The sequence below is a fragment of the Heloderma suspectum genome, chromosome 4 (assembly GCF_057233095.1).
Source record: "Heloderma suspectum isolate Gila_16-S chromosome 4, 16-S_ref, whole genome shotgun sequence".
In the NCBI taxonomy this organism is placed as follows: domain Eukaryota; kingdom Metazoa; phylum Chordata; class Lepidosauria; order Squamata; family Helodermatidae; genus Heloderma; species Heloderma suspectum.
In genome coordinates, this window is record NC_139461.1 from 190,498,753 (window position 1) to 190,518,469 (window position 19,717).

Consider the following 19,717-nt stretch of genomic DNA (forward strand, 5'->3'; position numbering starts at 1 on the left):
TATGTTCAGTGAAGCAATTGTCACTGCTCTGGAGAACCTGCTCATGGATCCCTGCATGGACCACATTGCAGCAAAGCTGATTCCTTTTAAAGAAATCTGTTACTCCTCCATTAGCTTCTCCTTCCATTGTCATGGAAACACAGCCATAGACAGCCAAGCAGGCAGGATAGGGATGGTGGAGAATTCTGCCATGGACTCCAATGAGGCCAGATTCTAAAGAATTCGGCCCCTTGGAGTCTGTGGAGGAACGGACCAGCCACCTCCACCACCCTTTGAAATTTCCCCGGAATGGATCCTACCTGCCACCAGCTGGGTCTGGTCCATCTGCTGCCGGTCTGCGGAACCATTTACCTCCCTTCTCTTTGCCATGATAGGCTATGTAAATCTTTACGTAGCCTATCACGGCAAAGAGCAGAGATGCAAATGGCAGGATATATATATATCCTGCCTTAGTAGCAAATGAGCCTTCATCTGGTGAGAAGAATTGAACAGTGTCTTGTACTCCTTTTATCTGAAGTTTAGACAAAGCTAATCCTTAGAAAATAAAATTTAAATGAACCGCCTCCTCTCCTCAATTTAATTCATAGCCACATTATTCTCTGGAATGTCCTTTTCCCGACTCCTCAGTGGACATCTACCCACATTCTTTGCTTGACAAGCACTTTCTTCTCAATCTTGTTTTTATGTCAGGTGCTTTAGCTGTGTAAATGATCAGTAGAATGTACTCTATTATTTATGGCACTAGAAATGACAAGAGAAATGCTTGCCACATGAATACAAATTCCAGGGAAACAGTTTATACAGTCATCCCTATCAAAGTAAAGAACAGATGCCTCCACTGGTTGTCGTGGTTGTTTTCCCCTCACATCTTTGGCTTGTGGTCTGTGAGATCCCTGTGTGTTAAGCTTTAAAATATAATTACACAGGAGAAAAGCTACTTAGGAACGCAGGGAGCTGACTTATAATCAGGTCAAACTGTTCAGCTATTGACTACTTTGGCTGGCAGCGGCTTTCCAGGGTCTCAAACAGAAAAGGGTCTTTCACTTCACCTACTTATTTTAGCTGGAGATGCCAGGAATAGAACTGAGGACTTTGCTTTCTCACCTTGCACTGCCTATGCTTTTGTAGGCAGTGCCGCAGTCTCTTGTTCTGAATGGGAGCTCTCTCTGCACCTCCCATATCTCAATCCTGCTCTCCATCTCTGACCAATTTGAATCTAGATAATTGATCTATCCAAACCACTCCTGTCTATGTGTTGGCACAATGCCCTTCTCCACTCCCCCCCCCCTTGCTCCTCAAAGGGGAAACATGAAAGCCTTACTTTGGAGAAAGGGTAGCAAGCACAGTAGGGCTCCTGCAATGATGGAAGAAACTTAATGGGTCTTTCCTCTGTTGGAAAGTAACACTCTGACCTTCTTTTCCTGCTGAGGATCATATGGCTGGACCTCAAGTCCCATCATCCCTGACTGGAAAAGATTTTCAGAATATTATTTCTGCTGGAGGAAGAGCCCAACAGAAAAGAATGGCCTTTCTCCTGTCATTGCCAGGGCCTTCTTTCACTTGGTACCCACTCTCTTTTCCCTCAGGTGAGAGGGGTTCTTTGTTTTTTTGTTTTCACTTGGGGAAGAAGAGGAAAGCAGAGTTGGTGGGAGTGAAATTATCATGCATAGTCGAGCAACTTGCTTCAAGTGCTTACCCCATCACTCTCTTCCTTTCAGTCCATCTTGGCTTCTCCAGTCTTCTTCCTTAAAAAACAAAACAAAACCCTTATCTTGGTGAAGGAATGAGGCAACATCACTTCCACACAGAAGAGGTCATGCAAAGCCTCTCCTTAACTGGAAGTGATACAGTGTGGCCATGTGTTCTCTGTTACACTGGACAGTCCTCTGTTTGAAGGGCTGCCAGAGGACTGTCCTCTACTGTGAAGGTGTACTTTATTTGGGCTGTCCAATCCAAGACCAGTTTTAAGATAAAGAACTGGCAGAAGGAAGAGCTGTGCCTTGAAGATGACTACCAACAGCACCTGGACAGCGGACTGATCAGGCAGGCACACAGGTCACCTGGGCACAGTCTTCCACACTGTGTCTATATGTATAGATGTAAATTATTTCTACGTTTGTGCGCATATATATATATATATATATATATATATATAAGCATACACACCTTTTAAGCAAATAGGCATCCTCTTGTTTTGATGGTGCGTGTCCTCTTTTCTGGAGATTCACAAGTAGCCACCTTCATGATGCATAGGGCATCATTTCCTGTCAGTGATCATGGGGTCTGTATTTTTCTAACGAAAAGGAGCAGGATGTCCAGTAGGAAATGTCACTCCATGCATCATTTCAACATTAAGGACTGGCAGAGAAGAGATAGAGTATTTCTGTGCTGGCCACAGAGGAGGGGTCCCTCTCCTTCATAGCCAGGATAGAAATTAGGGTTGTTCACCACTTCAGTCCGAAGCCCGAATAATGACCGCTTAAGTGGGCCGCTTTGGAGGTGCCTCTGTGTGATACGAGGTAGAGCAGAATAGCAATGAGGTGCCCTGAAGCAAAGCAGCTGGTACACGAAATGCCTCATCTGACTTGGCAATTCGTTCTGAGCAACCCAGACAGCCTGACGCCAAGAGCATCAGCTTGAGAAAGTTCAGCGAGGGGTTGAGGGGGAAGGGAGGAGGAGGGGGAGGAGGAGGGGGAAGGGAGGTGGAGGAAGGAGGGAGGGCGCTTTGGTGAATAGAAACTCTAGTTGCCCAATCAGGGCTGAACGCAACCCAGCAACCCAGAAACAGTGGTGGAGGGGGGAGGAAGACTGAATAACTGTAGAAAAATGGCTGCATTTCAGAGACAGAGATCATTCTGGGGTGTTTCTTAGGGAAATGAGAACCCACCCCTGTCTGGGTTCTCGGGACACCCTGCCCCCAGCCCCTGCTCCACTTTCCTGTCCCTCCACCTCCATCGTGATTGCCATGTTTTTTAAAAAACATGGCAATTGAAAGTCTATGGGCACATAGACTTATATGCAAAAAGAGCTGTGAATCTTGAGTATATGGGCTATTCATAGCACTTTTTGCATATACGTCTATGTGTGTGCATCAACATATACACAAAAAGAACTGTGAATCGCACAGGCAGGAGGAGGAGGAGGTGCGACGCACCCCACTGCCTCTCACTAGCTGTCTCCACCTTGTGAGCAGGAGATGGCTCGGCGCGGGGGCTTGTGTTGTGACGCACTTCCTCCTCCTCCTACATGGTCAGCTGTCAAGTGCAGTCAACCAGCAGCGCAGCGCATGCCCCTTCTGCTTGTTAGCTGTCTCCTCCTCGTGAGCAGGAGACGGCTAGCAGCATGGGGGGTGGCGAGAGGGCGCCGTGCCTCCTCCTCCTACCTGCTTGGCCCGTCAAGGTCAGCCGACCAGCAGTGCAGCGCACACCCCTGCCACCTGCTAACTGTCTCCTCCTCATGAGCAGGAGACAGCCAGCAGTCCTGGATAGCTGAGCAGGCAGGAACTGGTGGCAGCACAGGGCTGGGAGTCACAGCTCTTTGCTTTGAGAGTTTTTGTGGGGAAAATCAAATTTCAGCTGCGCCTAGCACAACATGTACTGGGCCAAACTGTCTGAAATTTGGCAGGTGCGACCCCCCCATTGGGGCAGAGAGGCCCCCGTGTTTCATGTCTTTATCATGAAAACTGAAGAAGTTATGGTCATTTGTGTTTTCCCATGCAAGTCAATGGGAAAACTCCCAAACCGAGTGATCCGGATATCCGAATCTCACTTCAGATCTGGAAGTGAGTTAAAGCGGAGGGGGTCCAAATTCGTCTGTGTCAAAGCGGGGATGATTTGGAGGGTCTGAAGCGGCATCTGAAGCCAAGCAGGGGGTCCATGCACAACCCTAATAGAAATGGAGAGGATTGTGGGGGGCGGGGGGAGGCAGGGAGACACACCAGGTGGCTGAAAACAAAGCACACTGCCCAGGAACAGGAAGGGACAATCTCCCTGGCAGCTATGGTTCTAGCTCAGATTCTGGTTGGGAAATAATCCTACCCCTTCAATATGTACAACCTCTACTTTAAATAAAGTTATTTTGAAAAGTACAGCATCCACCTGATATCCCCAGGGAAGATTTCCTAATTAACCCAGGACTCTTAAAACACTGTAAAAAACAGATAGTTTAATTTCTTATAGGAATGAAAGGCCAGATCTTCAACAGCACTCAACAGATCTTCGTGAAAACAAGGTATCCCTAGTTCAGGTCTCTACATCACAGTGTTAGAGCCATTTTATTTATTTTTTCATTAAGAGTTTTCTGGCGTGTGACCAGCTACTCAAAAATGTATGATACTCTAAAGATAATGGTGGTGCTTTCAACTGCTCTGGTTTCCGCAGTTTTGGAACCAACGTCTAAGGGATCATCATTATTAACATCTAGCATGGCTCTTTAGCTCTTGGCCGAGATGTTCCACTCATCAAAGGCCCACCTTTAAAATGGGGAAGATCCTTTATGGAGCACTGTTGTTGTTTTTCCTGGTGATCAATTTACTATGCTAGCATCTTCTAGCCTTGTGATTATATTTTAGGAATACAAATTTGAAAACATTATTTCGATCATCACCATGCGATTTGTTTTCACATTACTCCCAGGCTGTTATCTCAGAGTGTTAACATGTTCAATAATATTGTTGACTCCAAAATATCAGAATTCATATTTTGCCCCCTTGTTTTTAGCTAAAAGGTTTCTTTTATTTGTGGTGTTACTTCTCACTTCCTTCTGTGCTGTGAAAACATGATTAGAATTTGCTAGCTTGAAATGTGTTTCACCACTGGCTACACTGACGCCCTTTCCTTTTGCAGGACTATTAAATAGCATGAAGGTGTAATTCTAAAAAACACAAAGCTGCTCTCTGAAATACTTATCTTGCTTTGGAAAGGAAGGCAATTCTAGAGATGTAGCACTTTCATCCTGCAAAGATGTAGCATGTAAGTTTATCCACATTACAGCATGTAATGTGTACCAATTTGAGCTACTTAACTTGACTACAGCACACCCTCGTCTCTAGGGATGGCAGAGAATTCCGCCACGGATTCCAGCAAGGCTGGATTCTTTAGAATCCTCCCCCCTGGAATCCGTGGCGGAACGGACTCCTGCCCCCTGCCCCCCCCCAGAATCACCAGGATGGAACTTACCTGGGGCAGATGTGGCGGATTCGGCAGCAGTGGTAGCGGTTCCGGCAGCGGATTTGGCGGAAGCGGCGGCTGGTCTGCTGCCCGGCCACGGCCGGGCTGCTGTGGCCACCATTTGTGTCCTTCCAGGCTGCCGTGATAGGCTTTGTAAGAATTTACGTAGCCTATCACGGCTAACCCCCCCCAAAAAAAACCAGCATAAGCAAATGGCGGCAGCCACCATTTGCGTTCCCTATTTTTCGCCATTCTAGCCTAAGTAAATATTTACGTAGGCAATCATGACCAAAAAAAGGGAACCGCAAATAGCACCCACTACGCTATTTCTGGTTCCCTTTTTTTTGCCGTAATTGCCTACATAAATATCTATGTAGGCTAGAATGGCGAAAAATAGGGAACGCAAATGGTGGCCGCCGTAGCCGTCACCATTTGCTTACGCCTTTTTTGGGTGGGGGCATGCCGTGATAGGCTACGTAAATTCTTACATAGCCTATCACGGCAGCCTGGAAGGACGCAAATGGCGGCTGCTATGGCGGCTGCCATTTGCGCCCACAGCAGCCCGTCTGAGGATGGAAGTCTGGCTGCGGACAGCCCTGGCTGGCTGCTCCGCTGAGCTGCAGTGGAGCAGAGCTGGCCGGGCAGGATTCCGGGGGGGAAGGACCAGATCGCCTCCCCCTCATCAAGGTTTCCTGGGGAAGGGATGGAGCACCTCCCCCCCAAAGCAGATGCCCCGACTGGAACAGGTAAGGGATTCATACATCCCTACTCATCTCTGGACTGCACAAGAAGTGAGCTGAAACTACTGATCTCATTCCATGTTCCTCTTTGTCAGTGTTGAAAAATAATATTTCAATGGTGTTCTTCTTGGAGGGGCTGTAGCTCAGCAGTAGCACACATGCTTTGCCTATGGAAGGAGCTAGGTTCAAGTAGGGATGGGGGAGAATTTCTCCCCGAAACTTCAGGGGGCCGAGTGCCAACGCATTTGGCCCCCCAAAATTGGTGGTGAAATTCTCCGCCACCCCCCCGCACCCCACCCGGGATGGGACTTACCTTTCACGAATGTCCCTCCCGGCTGCAGGTCCCGGCGGCGGTTCGTCGGGTCTTCGTTAGGGGTGGGGGCGGCAGCCGGTCTTTCGACCGGCTGCCGCCGCCGCCATTACAAGGAAAGTAAAAAAAAAAATGAAAAACCCATGATAGGCTACGTAACGATTAACGTAGCCTATCATGGTTAGATCTCCAAAGTCAGCCATGATAGGCTACATTAATCGTCACGTAGCCTATCACGGGTAACTTTGGAAAAAAAAAAGCGCGTACACAAATGGCGGCCCCCATAGGGAGCCGCCATTTGCGTTCCTTATTTGGTCCCTATAGTCTACGTAAAGATTTACGTAGACTACAGGGACCAAATAAGGAACACAAATGGCAGCTCCCTATGGGGGCCGCCATGTGCGTACGCACTTTTTTTTTTTCCAAAGTCACCCGTGATAGGCTACGTGATGAGTTATGTAGCCTATCATGGCTGACTTTGGAAATTTAGCTGTGATAGGCTACGTTAATCATTACGTAGCCTATCACGGGGGTGGTTTTTTGTTTTTTTCATGGCCGGGTAGACGGGGCGCTTCTACCCGGTCTGAATTTTGCCGGCGAGGGATGGGACGCCTCCCGCCTGGCCTGAATTTCGGCCGGGCGAGGCGGGGCGCCTCCCCCCCCTCGCATGAACTTCGGGGGGAGAAGCGAAGCGCCTCCCCCCCACCGTGAAGCAAGCTTCGAGGACAGGTAAGGGACTTTCGTCCATCCCTAGGTTCAAGCCCTAGAAGCTCCAGGTGTGGCTGGAAAAACTCCTGCCTGAAACCTTGGAGAGCAGCTGCCAGTCCATGCTAACAATACTGAGCTAGATGGACAAGTATTGGTCCAGTACTGGTCAGACTCAGTATAAGGCAGCTTCCTATGTTCCTGCCACCAATGTCATTCTTTGATCTCACAGTCCTTGGCTTCATTTAATCACACTGCCATTTTATGACATTGGGTGTTGGAATTCACATGATATTTGTCAATGATACCATGATGCAACTTCTGAGAAAACTGCATAATGTAGGCTCATCAGCAAAATAATATGCCGTAATGCAACCAATTGATTTAAAACTGCAGTATGAGTAAATGAGGCAGTGTTTAGTGAGTTGAGGGGGGTTCTGGTGATGTGTTCAGCATCAAATGTGGTGCTTTTGAAGTGGATAGCTAAAGTGGACAATGGAGTATACCCATATTCGTTGGGCCATGCTACAACAGAGTTATCTAGCTAAATATTTTAAGCGATTTGGAAAGATTATCTTAGGCAATCATGTTTATCATGTGAGCAATTTATGGTTGCCAATGTTGCTCAACCAATTATATTAGGTTTCGTGAAAGATTCTTTGGATAGATGGGTTAATTAATTCAATGATTTTACTGATATAGACTACCAGTGTGCAAATTACTGGTATAGTATTGGTATTACTGGTATTTTACTGGTATTTTACTGGTATAGACTACCAATGTGCAAATTACGAAGAATATTGCACGTCCGAGGTTTTCTGCAAGGTTTACTAATGCCATAAATAGCAATTAAGAATATGAGCTGGAGAATGTAAGGTTTTAATTTTTTGTTTAGCCAGGTATAAAGAAAGCTTTAAAAAGGAGACATTTGCTACAAGTTGTCTGCCTTCAACACTTCTGCAGTCTTAGATTGGGTAAGCAAATTGTGTATCAACAGAAATTTGAAATGTGGAAGTACAGTAAAGTGATTCTGAAGGGAAGCCATTGGAATGGGTTCATCATGATATGCAGCTTTTCAAAATCCTTTGTCATCTCATTTAGTCAGCATAATAATGCCTCTTGTTTGGTTGCAGTGAGCTTTAGAGTAATTATAAAAGGATAAACCTTTATTGGTAATCTATACCTTTCACAGAGTCATGTTGATTTTAACTGAACAGCAATGCCAAGAAAGATATTAGTTTCACTGAACCAAACACTTCCAATTAAATCAGAGGATTGAGAACAGATTAAACACTAATGAGATGAACAGTATGGATTGCAAAAATCTACATTTTGTTCTATTACCTTCAAAATCCTTATAATTAGATAAAACAATGTTGGGAATTGCTAATGCTTATTAATTGCTTTACACAAAACATAATTTTGTCTGAATACTTCAAGGGAGGATATTTCCACCTGCCGTTGAAATAAAGATTACCTTAGAAATGCTGCCAGACATTATTTGCAGACTTCTTGTCTACTGCTAGGCTGCTTTCCCAACCCATTCAGCATTGTGGAAGGACCTTACCAATCTCTGATCTGCAGCTGTGAAGCTGTTTGTGGGCAGTCTGAGGCTTTGAAAGTGTGGGCCAGCTGTGTTGCTGCGAATGGAATTCCTGAAAGCTTCAGACCCACCGATGCTCATGCACATTTCAGATGGATACAAAAGCATCCCAGATGAACATTAGTTTTCATCACTCTGGAGTTGAGCTCAGTAGCCTGCCTCCACCTTAATGTCCAGAATACACACACACACACACACACACACTCCTCCAGATTAAGGCCATATGGACTAACTTCTGACTTTGAACTCTTAGTCCATATGGCCTTGATCTGGAGGACAATTCATTACCTTTATGCCAGTCATACCTCTTTTTCTTCTCTTCAGAAATATTAATCTCCCAGCATTCCAGACTGCCACTCTTGGTATCTGTTTAACATCACAGAGCTACTGGTGAGGGTGGAAGCTGAAATGTTTAGCTCCAAATATATTTTGAAGTTACTCTGCTGTCAGTCTATCTTTCTTATATATTTTACTTAAGACTAACTGTATCTATAGTGTATCCAGGGCCTCCTCCTTGTTGCTTTGCTGTTGTGACACTTTGCACCTACATATTATTGGAGGCACAATTGTGCCTCCAATAGATAAGGTGATCAGTCAAAAAATATTAAATGAAAATGGGGGGGTTAATAAAATCAAAAGGGTTTCACCAATCTTCATGAAAATCACATGTGTAAGACAGAAATGTCAATTTTACATAACCTAAAAATTTCAGGAAGTTTGGTTAAAGACTGAGGGAGAAAAGGGAGTTAAAAGAGAAATAAAATAAATACCCACACAGTTTTTGGCACTGAAAACATGTGTTGGCAATTTTTGTGTCTATCGTTTGCTCCAAAGCTGGAAACTATACATGAAAACCATATATGTTTTCCCATTCCCTTTTTATTGTAGTTGCTGGAATGGAATTTCTTTTTTAAAAAATTCAGTTTACTTATTTAAAAAATAATTTTTATTTGTATAATGAATTCGTATGAGATTTCATAAGCCTACATTCAGAATGTTGAATGGGAGAGGTGAATAACTGCCACGTAGAGAAAAAGCAGCAGCAGCAGCATCTAACTTAGGGATGTACGAAAGTCACTTACCTTTTCGAAGGGTGACATTCGCAGTGAGGGGGAGGCACTCCGTCCCTCCCCCCGAAATTCTCTCTGGCTGGCTCCACTCCATGGCGATTCTGCGGAGCCGCCAGCTGGGGCTGCCCGCAGACGGACATCCGGCCACTGGGCAGCCTGCAGGGACGCAAATGGCGGCTGCTGTAGCTGCCGCCATTTGCATCCCTGTATTTTGCCATGATAGGCTACATAAATATTTACGTAAGCTATCAAGGCAAAAAAAAAAAAAAAAGCGAATGCAAATGGTGGCGGCTACAGCAGCCGCCATTTGTGTTCCCTATTTTTCGCCGATTTATCTTACGTAAATATTTACACAGGCTAGAACAGAGAATCAAAAAGGAACACAAATAGCGCCCACTACGCTATTTGCGTTCCCCTTTATTTTCGCCATCTTAGTCTACGTAAATATTGATGGAGACTAAGACAGCAAAAAATAAGGAACGCAAATGGCGGTGGCCGTAGCCGCCGCCATTTGCATACGCATTTTTTTTTTTACCCAGACGTGATAGGCCACGTAAGTCTTTACATAGACGTAAGTCTTTACGTAGCCTATCACATCTATGTAAAAACATCAACAACACACTGACTGCAAATGGCGGCGGCGGAAGCCGGTTGGAAGACCACCTACCGCTGCCGCAGCCGCTGAAGCCGCTGCTGGAGCAGCCGCCATCCGGAACATCTGCCCCAGGTAAGTCTCGTCCCGGGGGGGATCCGCGGGAGGCGGGGGGTGGCAGGCCATTCCGCCATGGATTTCTGGGGACTGAATGCACTGGCATTTGGCCTCACTGAGATCCAAGGCAGAATTCTCTGACATCCCTATTTTTTTCTTCCGGAAGGAAGTTGCCCAGTGGCCGGATTTCCAGCTGCAGGCGGCCCTGGCCAGTGGCTCCGTGGAATCTCCGCAGAGCGGAGCGGGCCAGAGAAGGATTTCGAGGGGAGGTGCAGAGCACCTCCCCCCCCACCGCAAATCGCCTCGTTGAAAAGGTAAGTGACTTTCGTACATCCCTAGAAGCAGGCAATAGTGCTAACAAAGCTGTGGTCAAGCCATGGAACAATGGAGCGGTATGAGAGAAGGTTATGTTTGTTAGTCCCTGCAGCTAGTACCTCGACAAGTCTGGAGTGTTCCCGTGTACCCTGATAAGGCCTAGAGTAACATCAGCTGGCAAAAACAATGATAAATTGTACCCTAAAGAAATGAGAAACTGTCCCTGCAGGTTTCTGCTCCTGCTCCCCCCAATATTAGGGATGGATGAAAGTCCCTTACCTGATCCCGCAGCTTGCTTCGTGGTGGGGGGGAGGCGCTCTGTCCCTCCGCCCGAAATTCTGGGCGGGGTGGGAGGCGCCCCATCCCTCCCCGCCGAAATTCTGGCTGGGGGGTAGGCGCCTCATCCCTCCGGCTGAAATTCTGGCTGGGGGGAGGCACCCCGTCCCTCCGGCCGCGAATCTCATCTCCTGCTGGGGCGCAAATGGCGGCGGCTGTAGCCGCCGCTGTTTGCGTCCCTGCAGTCAGCCGTGATAGACTACGTAAATGTTTACGTAGCCTATCACGGCTGACTTTGGGGGGAAAAAAAAGCGTGTACGCAAATGGCGGCGCCCATGGGCACTGCCATTTGTGTACGCGCTTCCCCCCCCCAAAAAAATCAGCCGTGATAGGCTACATAAACATTTATGTAGCCTATCACGGTGTTTTTTTAAATCTAGCCGTGATAGGCTACGTAAATCTTTACGTAGCCTATCACATTTGTGTTTTTTTTTTCTTTTTTACTTGGAAATGGCAACAGTGGCGACCGGTTGGAAGACCAGCCGCCACCACACCGCTGCCGCGTCGCTGCCGCACCGCCGCCGGGAGCCGCCGGGAGCCACCACCGCCAGGGACATTTGACAAAGGTAAGTCCCATCCCGGGGGGGTGGCAGGGGGGTGGCGGACCATTTCTCCACCAATTTCAGGGGGCCAAATGCGTTGGCATTCAGCCTCCCGGAGATTCGTGGAGAAATTCTCCGACATCCCTACCCAATATGTCATTCAGAACCAACTATTCCAGTTAGCAACTACAGAAAAGAGCCAATCATAAAGGAGCAAATTGAGGGCTGTCAGGGGATTAAAGAAAGCAACAGTGCCCTGTGAAAAAGATGAGAACCACATTTGTTCCAACCTGGCTTGCTTGATTTTTACCTTTTGCTTAACTCTGAGCTTTATTAGCAGATTTTGATTTGTTTTGAGAGTGTTTTTGGTTCTTGCCTCCCTTTTTGGGAGAAGAGCCCTCTTTTCTCTTATTGAAAATGTTTTCTCTTGGCTTTGAGAAAACGACTATTTGCGACTATCTTTCCCCAAGCCCATTTCTCTGAGCCAGGCACCAGGCACCTGAACAGCTTGCTGTAGTTTTTGCCTGCTATTTTATTTTCCTTACTGATGAAGCATGGGCTGCACAACACTTTTCAATTTAAAATATTGTCTTCACTCCCTACCAGAATTAACTTTCCCTACCTGGACTTTGCTGAGTTCTACACTCTGTATTCTAGGAGAGGTCTGTTTCAACCTTCCTCTGGGTCCATGAAAACCTGGTCTTCAGATCTCTGCTTCAGATAGGTAGTTATACCTTCCTTTTAATTCCTCCTCTCCCTGCCCCTCATGCTCTTCCTTTTCTCTAAAAGTTTGGACCATACTGCTATATAGCTGAAAGCTTCAAACACTGCATTTAATTTGTTTGGATTGGTGGATGTTTAAGTACAGCTAAGTTCAATTGAAACTGCTGCTGGGCGTACTTGGGCCTACTAACACATGTTGTGGGCCTAATAACATGGGCCTAGTAGGGATGTCAGAGAATTCTGCCACAGACTCCAGTAAGGCTGGATTCCTTAGAATCCGGCCCCCTGGAATCCGTGGTGGAACGGCCTCCCCCCACCGCCACCCCGCAGAATCCCCCGGGACGGAGCTTACCTGACAGTGGATGCGGCCGCAGCGGCGACTCTGGCTGGTCTCCCGGCCGCTGCCGGGTTGCTGCAGCCACAAATGGCAGCCATCTTAGTGGCCGCCATTTGTGTGGCTTCCTTTTGTGGTGATAGGCTACGTAAACACTTACATAGCCTATCACGGCTTGGCAGCCAGGCAAATGGCAGCCAGCACAGAGGCTGCCACTTGCGGCCGCAGCAGCCAAAGGCTCCGCGGAGTCGCCGCAGAGCGGAGCCGGCTGGGGAGGATTCCGGGGGGAGGGACGGAGTGCCTCCCCCCGCTGCCGATGCCCCAGAATGGACAGGTGAGTAGGATTTGTACATCCCTACTACTGGGCCTACTAATATGTTGTTGTTGTAGTTATTTTTAATAGGCCTTAGAAAGAGTTAAACTGTAGTGTATTGTGCATAGTGTACACATGTATTTTTCTTTGTAATCATCGCATGTTTCACATTTTACTTCTGTATATGATGTTCTTCCGCATTTAATTTTCTTTATAAACCATTAATATCTTAAGACTTCTAGTGTGGCATGATTTCATTTGTTTAACAACTTAAAAGTGTATTCACTGTTTTCCTGCTTAAGTTTTAAAATATATTTTCAAACATATTGCACTTTTAGATAGCTTTTTAGATAGCAGGGATCTGTACTGGGACCAATGCTTTTCAGCTTGTTCATAAAGACAGTGTGCTGTAGCGGTTAGAGTGTTGGACTGGAACCTGGGAGATCTGGGTTCTAGTTAGGGATGTACAAAAGTCACTTACCTTTTCGCGGATTGTGTTCACGGTGTGGGGGGAGGCACTCTGTCTCTCCCCCCAGAATCCTCGACGGGGGGGGAGGCGATCCGGTCCTTCCCCCTGGAATCCTGCCCGGCTGGCTCTGCTCTGCAGCAGCTCCTCAGAGCAGCCAGCTAGGGCCGTCCGCAGCTGGACTTCCAGACACGGATGGGCTGGTGCGGATGCAAATGGTGGCCACCATAGCGGCCACCATTTGCGTCCAGTCAGGCAGCCATGATAGGCTACATAAGTCTTTACGTAGCCTATCATGGCTGGGCAAAAAAAATAACAACGGCATACGCAAATGGTGGCGGCTACGGCAGCCGCCATTTGCGTCCCCTATTTTTCGCTGTTCTAGCCTATGTAAATATTTATGTAGGCTATTACGGCGAAAAAAAGGGGAACGCAAATGGCGTAGTGGGCGCTATTTGCATTCCCTTTTTTTAGCCGTAATAGCTTATGTAAATATTTACGTAGGCTAAAACGGCGGGTAAAAAAAGGATTCTTTAGAATCCAGCCTCACTGGAATCCGTAGTGGAATTCTCTGCCATCCCTAGTTCTAGTCCCCACTCGGCCATGAAGCTCACTGGGTGGCTTTGGACCTCTCACTGACTCTGAGCCTAACCTACCTCACACAGTTGTTGTGAGGATGAAATGGAGGAGGAGGATGCCCATGGAAGCTGCCTTGGGTTACTTGCCAGAGGAAAAAAGGCAGGATATAAATGTAACAATAACAAATGTAATGAATGAATGAATGACCTGGAACTAGGACTAAGCAGCAAGGTGGCCAAGTTTGCTGATTACACCAAATTATTTAGGGCAGTTAAAACAAAGAGGGATTGCAAAGAACTCCAAAAGGATCACTCCATAGTGCAAAAATGGATATCAAAATGGCAAGTGCATTTCTATGGAAGCAAGTGTAAAGTGATGCACATTGGAGGGGCGGGGGGTGGGATCCCAACTTCACTTGTATGTTTGTGACTCACCAAACCAGAGATCTTGGGCTTAGGGTTGACAGTTTGATGACAATGTCAACCCAGTGTGCAGCTGCTATGAAAAAAGGGACATTCCATGTATTCCAAGGCATAATTAGGAAAGGTATCGACTTGGCTGAGGGGATGGGAAAATGCTGCAAGGCACTGATGTTTCAACACACTCTTAAAGTCCCCCCACTCCGCTGATCCATGACTTTCTGGTTCAAGTCAGGCAAATACTGTATAAGGACAGTAATTCCACATCTTCTCAGGGCAGTTTCTGCATATTCAAACAAAAAAAAAAGTGCAAACTTCCCAGTTACACAGGATTCTTTGTACAACAGAATCAGAAGTATGTCATATCATGCACTCTGAAATTTTCATTTTTTTTTTTATCACAGAAGCTTCTGCACTGCCAGTCACTTTTTCAAAACCACTTTTGAGTGAGACATATAGATTGAAATTGTATGCATGCCTATTTATTTATTTATTTATTGCATTTTATTCTGCCTTTTAGCTCAAAAGCCTCCCAAGGTGACTTACAAAGATAGGAAATAAGACAGCCCCTGTCCACAGGATTACATCCTAAAAGACATAACAGGAAAGGGGATTGGGAGGGAGGAGGAAACACAGAGCCAAGATGGAGAAGCCATGTGGCGTAGCTGTTTCTCATTACATATTGCATGGTGCATACAAGAACACAATTCAAAAGGAGGAACATTTAATCAAACATGCTATAAAGGCTTTAGACAAGTCAAGTTTACAACCCAACAAACCACATGAGCATTGAACTCAAATAAACAGTAAGTGAAGATAATTCCTGCCTGCAGGGTTACCATCTAAAAAGACCTGACACACAAGGAAAAAACAATAGGGAGGGATGAGGGGAAAAAATAGGATGCAATCCTAGGCACGTTTAGGCAGAAATAAGCTCTACAACTCCGAGCATTTCCCAGCCAGCCTTTCAGTAGGAATGGTGCTGCTTCTCTCATCTCCCTCAGCACAGCCTGCTGGAATGGAATTTTTAGGTCGCATTTAAGGGTAGGACTTATAAGTGTAGAACTTACAGATAAAAACAAAAACAAAACGAAACTATACAAATGGATATTTTTTAAAAAAGCATTTTATTTTTGAAAAAGATTATCTTTTTCTACAAGAAAATGATGCTGATTCTGAAGTAAATGTGTTCAGCATCAGGATAGCAGAAGAAAGCTCCATTTTATTTCTGCAGTCATAGTTGTGATATAATTTAAGTGAGTTTAAAGTATAAAACTACCCATGGTCAGATTTATTTTTTAATCAGGGTTGGCAAACAATTGTACACGATGGATTGGTGAGGCAGGGTGTGAACTTGTTCCTGTATTCCAAAGGCTGCTTTTCTGTGTGATTCTGAGAATATCACATGATATTTTAATCATGATCATTATCATTGATGTTATGGTTTGGGGTGTTTTTGTGTATGTGTGAAAGGGGGGCAGGGCTGCAAATGGTTCCTGCTTCCAAGGGATGTAATCATCATTATCATGGAGGATAAGGGTATCAAGGATTATCATGGAGGATAAGGGTATCAAGGGCTACTATTCATGATGGCTATAGCTACCTCCAGTATCAGAATCAGTATGCCTATTTACAGCAGGTGCTGGGGAAGCTGGGCAGGGGGGTGCTGTTGTGCTCATGTCCTGCTTGTGAGTTCCTCATGGGCAGCTGGTTGGCCACTGTGTGAACAGAATGCTAGACCCTTGGTCTTATCCAGCATGGCTCTTCTTATATGCATATTAGAGATAGGAGCTCAATGTTCAGAAGTGCTGTACCTCTGATTGCAAAGACAGAGAGACAGACAGACACAGACAGACAGACAGACAGAGTGGTGTGTGTGTCTGTGTATGAGAGAGAGAGAGAGAGAGAGAGAGAGATTATTTATTTAAGAAATCGTATACCTCACTCTTGGCAACAGGATGTGCCACGTTGGGGTTGGCCGACGATGGGGAGATGGGGAGACCAAATGGATGCTTAGCCATTATTAGGGATGCTGCAGTCAACTTGCTTTGATTGCCCCCCAAAACAACAGAATGTGGATGGAGAGCACGGAAAATTGTGCGTCTTCTTAGGATTCCCAATCAGATAAAGAATGGTTGCACTCAGCTTGAGCCCTTTAGTTGTCACTTCCCAATGCTCTGCACTCTACGATTGGCCACTTCCCTTGGACTCAAAGACAGCCACTCATACAAAGGGTGCAAACTGCCTCCATGTCCTCATAGGTCAACCTGTGTTCCAACCATGTATGGAACCTGACTCTGAGATCAATGGATGCTTTACCAGAAGTAAAACTTTCTGGGTATATAAGGTAAATGGATCTCCCTGGGTAAACATGGCAACAGGGTGGTCCCAAAAGAAAGCAGGGGTTCTGGACCTGGTCGTGTGGGCTAGGTACCAGAGTGGAGCTGAGAATCATGCTAGGGAAGAGTCATGAGGAACGGTATTAGAAGTCAATTGTATTGTGGGTTATTCTTAGAGTTGAGAGCCACAAGCATAAGGGATCCCCAAGATAAAACAATGAAAAACTACTGCCTGAACTATAGGGCAGTTATATGGTTCAAAACCAAGGGGACAAGTGACTTAACATCTAAGTGCCTGGAGTCAGGCACAACTTTGTGGGTCAGCACAAAGAGAACCATAGTTTGACTCAGGGGAGTTAAAATAAAGTTCAGGGATGCTTCTTGCCTCTTGATTGATTGATCGACATCTGGCAAGCTGTACAAGGCCAAGGCAGCACAGCTGCCAATATTCAAAAGGTACCATTAAGGTCACTCAGGTAGTATCTGAACCTGTTGACCTGTGTAAGAGGTAGAGACACTTCGAGATAGGGATGGATTTTCTGACGATGCTCTCAATCGGCCAATTCAAAGGTAGCTAGGAATGGGTGAGAATGTCATTTGTTGGTTTTTGATAACACAATTTACCAAAATGTTCAAATTTCTTCATATTTGAAATAGAAAGGGTATGAGATAGACAAATAAATAAATAAATAAATAAATGTGGGAGAAACAGAAACTGACAGGTTTGTCCATACAGGCCCAGGACTTTGAGTGCGTAGCTCTTAAAAGTCTGGGTTTGAATCCCTCTGCATTCAACCAGGCTCCTCATCTGTAACAGAAATATGACAGGCGGGCACAGCATGGGCTCTCTCCATGTTGGTAATAGCTGTACCTATTGAATTTCGCCAGTGCAGATAGGGGAGAATTTTGTTTACATTTGTCTTCAATCAGAATTTTCTCACAGAAAAGGTAATATCCTAAAGCACACAAAAGGCCACCAAACAATATAGGTTATAGGAGAATATATATATATATATATATATATATATAGTTTAAATATGCAACTGACTCTCATATACAATTAAAAATAAGGTTTTAATAAATATTGCAAACAAGGTTTAAAATATCTATAAACAGTCCTCAAGTATTCCCTACATACATATTATGATAATTGGTATCTATACCAGACTATACAAGTTTTACAGTGCCCCGTCCCATACGTGTTTCGACTGAGATGCTCTTCATCAGTGGGAAAAATACACCCAAATTACAGCCCAAATAATCATCAATTACAACTAATTTCTCATAATTGCAGAAATTCTGCATAAAGCCAAACATTTTTAAACTAGTAGGATTGTTGGCTTCTCACCAAGCGGTATGTATGTATATCAGCTGAACAGGGGAGTATAAACATTTCCACCTGTACCCGAGATGGTGAATTTCTTCCATACTGAGCAAGACTGTATCTAGCTCTATTTCAAGAAAGAAGAGACTTCTAGCACTATGTCCAAGTCTACCATGCGGCTTGGACACTGTGAGTAGCCCTCAACCAGGCTCCTCATCTGTAACAGAAATATGACAGGCAGGCACAACAGGGGCCCTCTCCATGCTGGGAATAGCTGTACCTCTTGAATTTGGCCACTAGTGCAGATAGGGGAGAATTTTGTTTCTGTTTGTCTTGGATAAGAATTTACCAAAATTGGCAAATTTCTTCATATTTGGGAAAGAACTTGAGATTTTAAAAGCAACTGAATGCAAGAGAAAGCAAAAGGAGGAGGAGGAGGAAGCAAATAATATATGGAACCGACATTCATAGCAAAATAGATTAGGTGATGGAGTCACTTGAAAGTGCAGCTGTCAGGATGTCAATTATAGTTGAGTGCAATGTTTCTTGGATTAATCACAGGGGTGATCCCAAACAAGTAGGAATCATACAGTGAATGGAATGATATCATTATCTTACAAAGCCAGTCAGGGTTTGCCACATGATAACATCTCTGGAGGTGAAGGAAATGAAATGAAAAATAACATTAACAACAACAACAGCAACAACAATAATAAACACTTATAAAGCACCTACAATGTTCTAAGTGCTGTACAGATATTGAAAGATAAGTCCCTGCCCACAGTCTCACAGTATAATAGATATGATTCAGAAGGAATGGGGAGGGAAGACAAAAGCACAGATTGGAGCAGCTTTCCTTCTCTAGCCAGGGCCAGGGGGCCAGGCTGGTCTCCCCATTGCTTCCCTTGCTAAAGGATAATATACAAATAAGTAAAATACAAAACAAATAGGTAATATACAAAAAGATGTAAACAAATGGGTGAAGAACAAAATCCTTTAGAAAGCGAAGCATTTTTGGCATGTGAATGTCCTAGAAAAACGGTGTATGATTTCAGCTCAGCCCTACAGCCTTTATTACTTGTATTTGTCCCATAATATCAATATTATATATTTTAAAAAATCCAACTTCAACCTGCAAATGTTAAGTCATATTTCATGGTAATCTAATGTAATTTAATGTAACATGAAATCTATGTGACCACACTGTCCATCGGTAGCTTGTAATTATTCTGTGTTGCAAATTAGAATGGTGCTGGTTAGTGAAGACCAAGGAGCCTGAAATTTATGTTGCTATCGACATTTTTTCCCTCCTTGCTATTAAAATTTCATGCATAAGATTGATTATGTTTATAGAAATTGACGTTCTTAGATTGCAAACGTTTGCCTCAAGGAAGCTGGCTTTGCTTCAGCAGCACAGAGAGTATAATCATGAAAATATAATGAAGAGTTAATGAATGCACAGCACATATTAAGCAGATCAAAGAATAGTGTGGTGAAATGAATTTTTCAGATAATATGGGTTTTTCCTTGTCCTCCCTCCCCCATCATTATTTGTAAAGGTACTTAACACACAAAAGATGAACCACCGCATAATTAATTTACAAATGTAACATCATGTGCACCCTAAACAAGCTGCAAAATTAGAATATTAATATATTTTCTGGTGGTTATGTTAGACTCTTTTTTGTCCAAACCATGTAATTATTTATTGCAATATTTTAA

At 44.8% G+C, this 19,717-nt stretch overlaps 2 long non-coding RNA genes across 2 annotated transcripts in view; one reads left to right on the forward strand and one right to left on the reverse strand.

Annotated features, from left to right (window-relative positions):
- The window catches only part of LOC146347875 (uncharacterized), a 44,785-nt gene extending 32,539 nt beyond the window's left edge, over positions 1-12,246 (reverse strand). The window contains exons 1-2 of the long non-coding RNA XR_014789905.1: positions 12,121-12,246; positions 1,697-1,745 (exon numbers count right to left, since the gene is read on the reverse strand). This is a non-coding gene — a long non-coding RNA (uncharacterized LOC146347875). The remainder of the gene's footprint in view (positions 1-1,696; positions 1,746-12,120) is intronic.
- The window catches only part of LOC146347876 (uncharacterized), a 33,995-nt gene continuing 26,247 nt past the window's right edge, over positions 11,970-19,717 (forward strand). The window contains exon 1 of the long non-coding RNA XR_014789906.1: positions 11,970-12,222. This is a non-coding gene — a long non-coding RNA (uncharacterized LOC146347876). The remainder of the gene's footprint in view (positions 12,223-19,717) is intronic.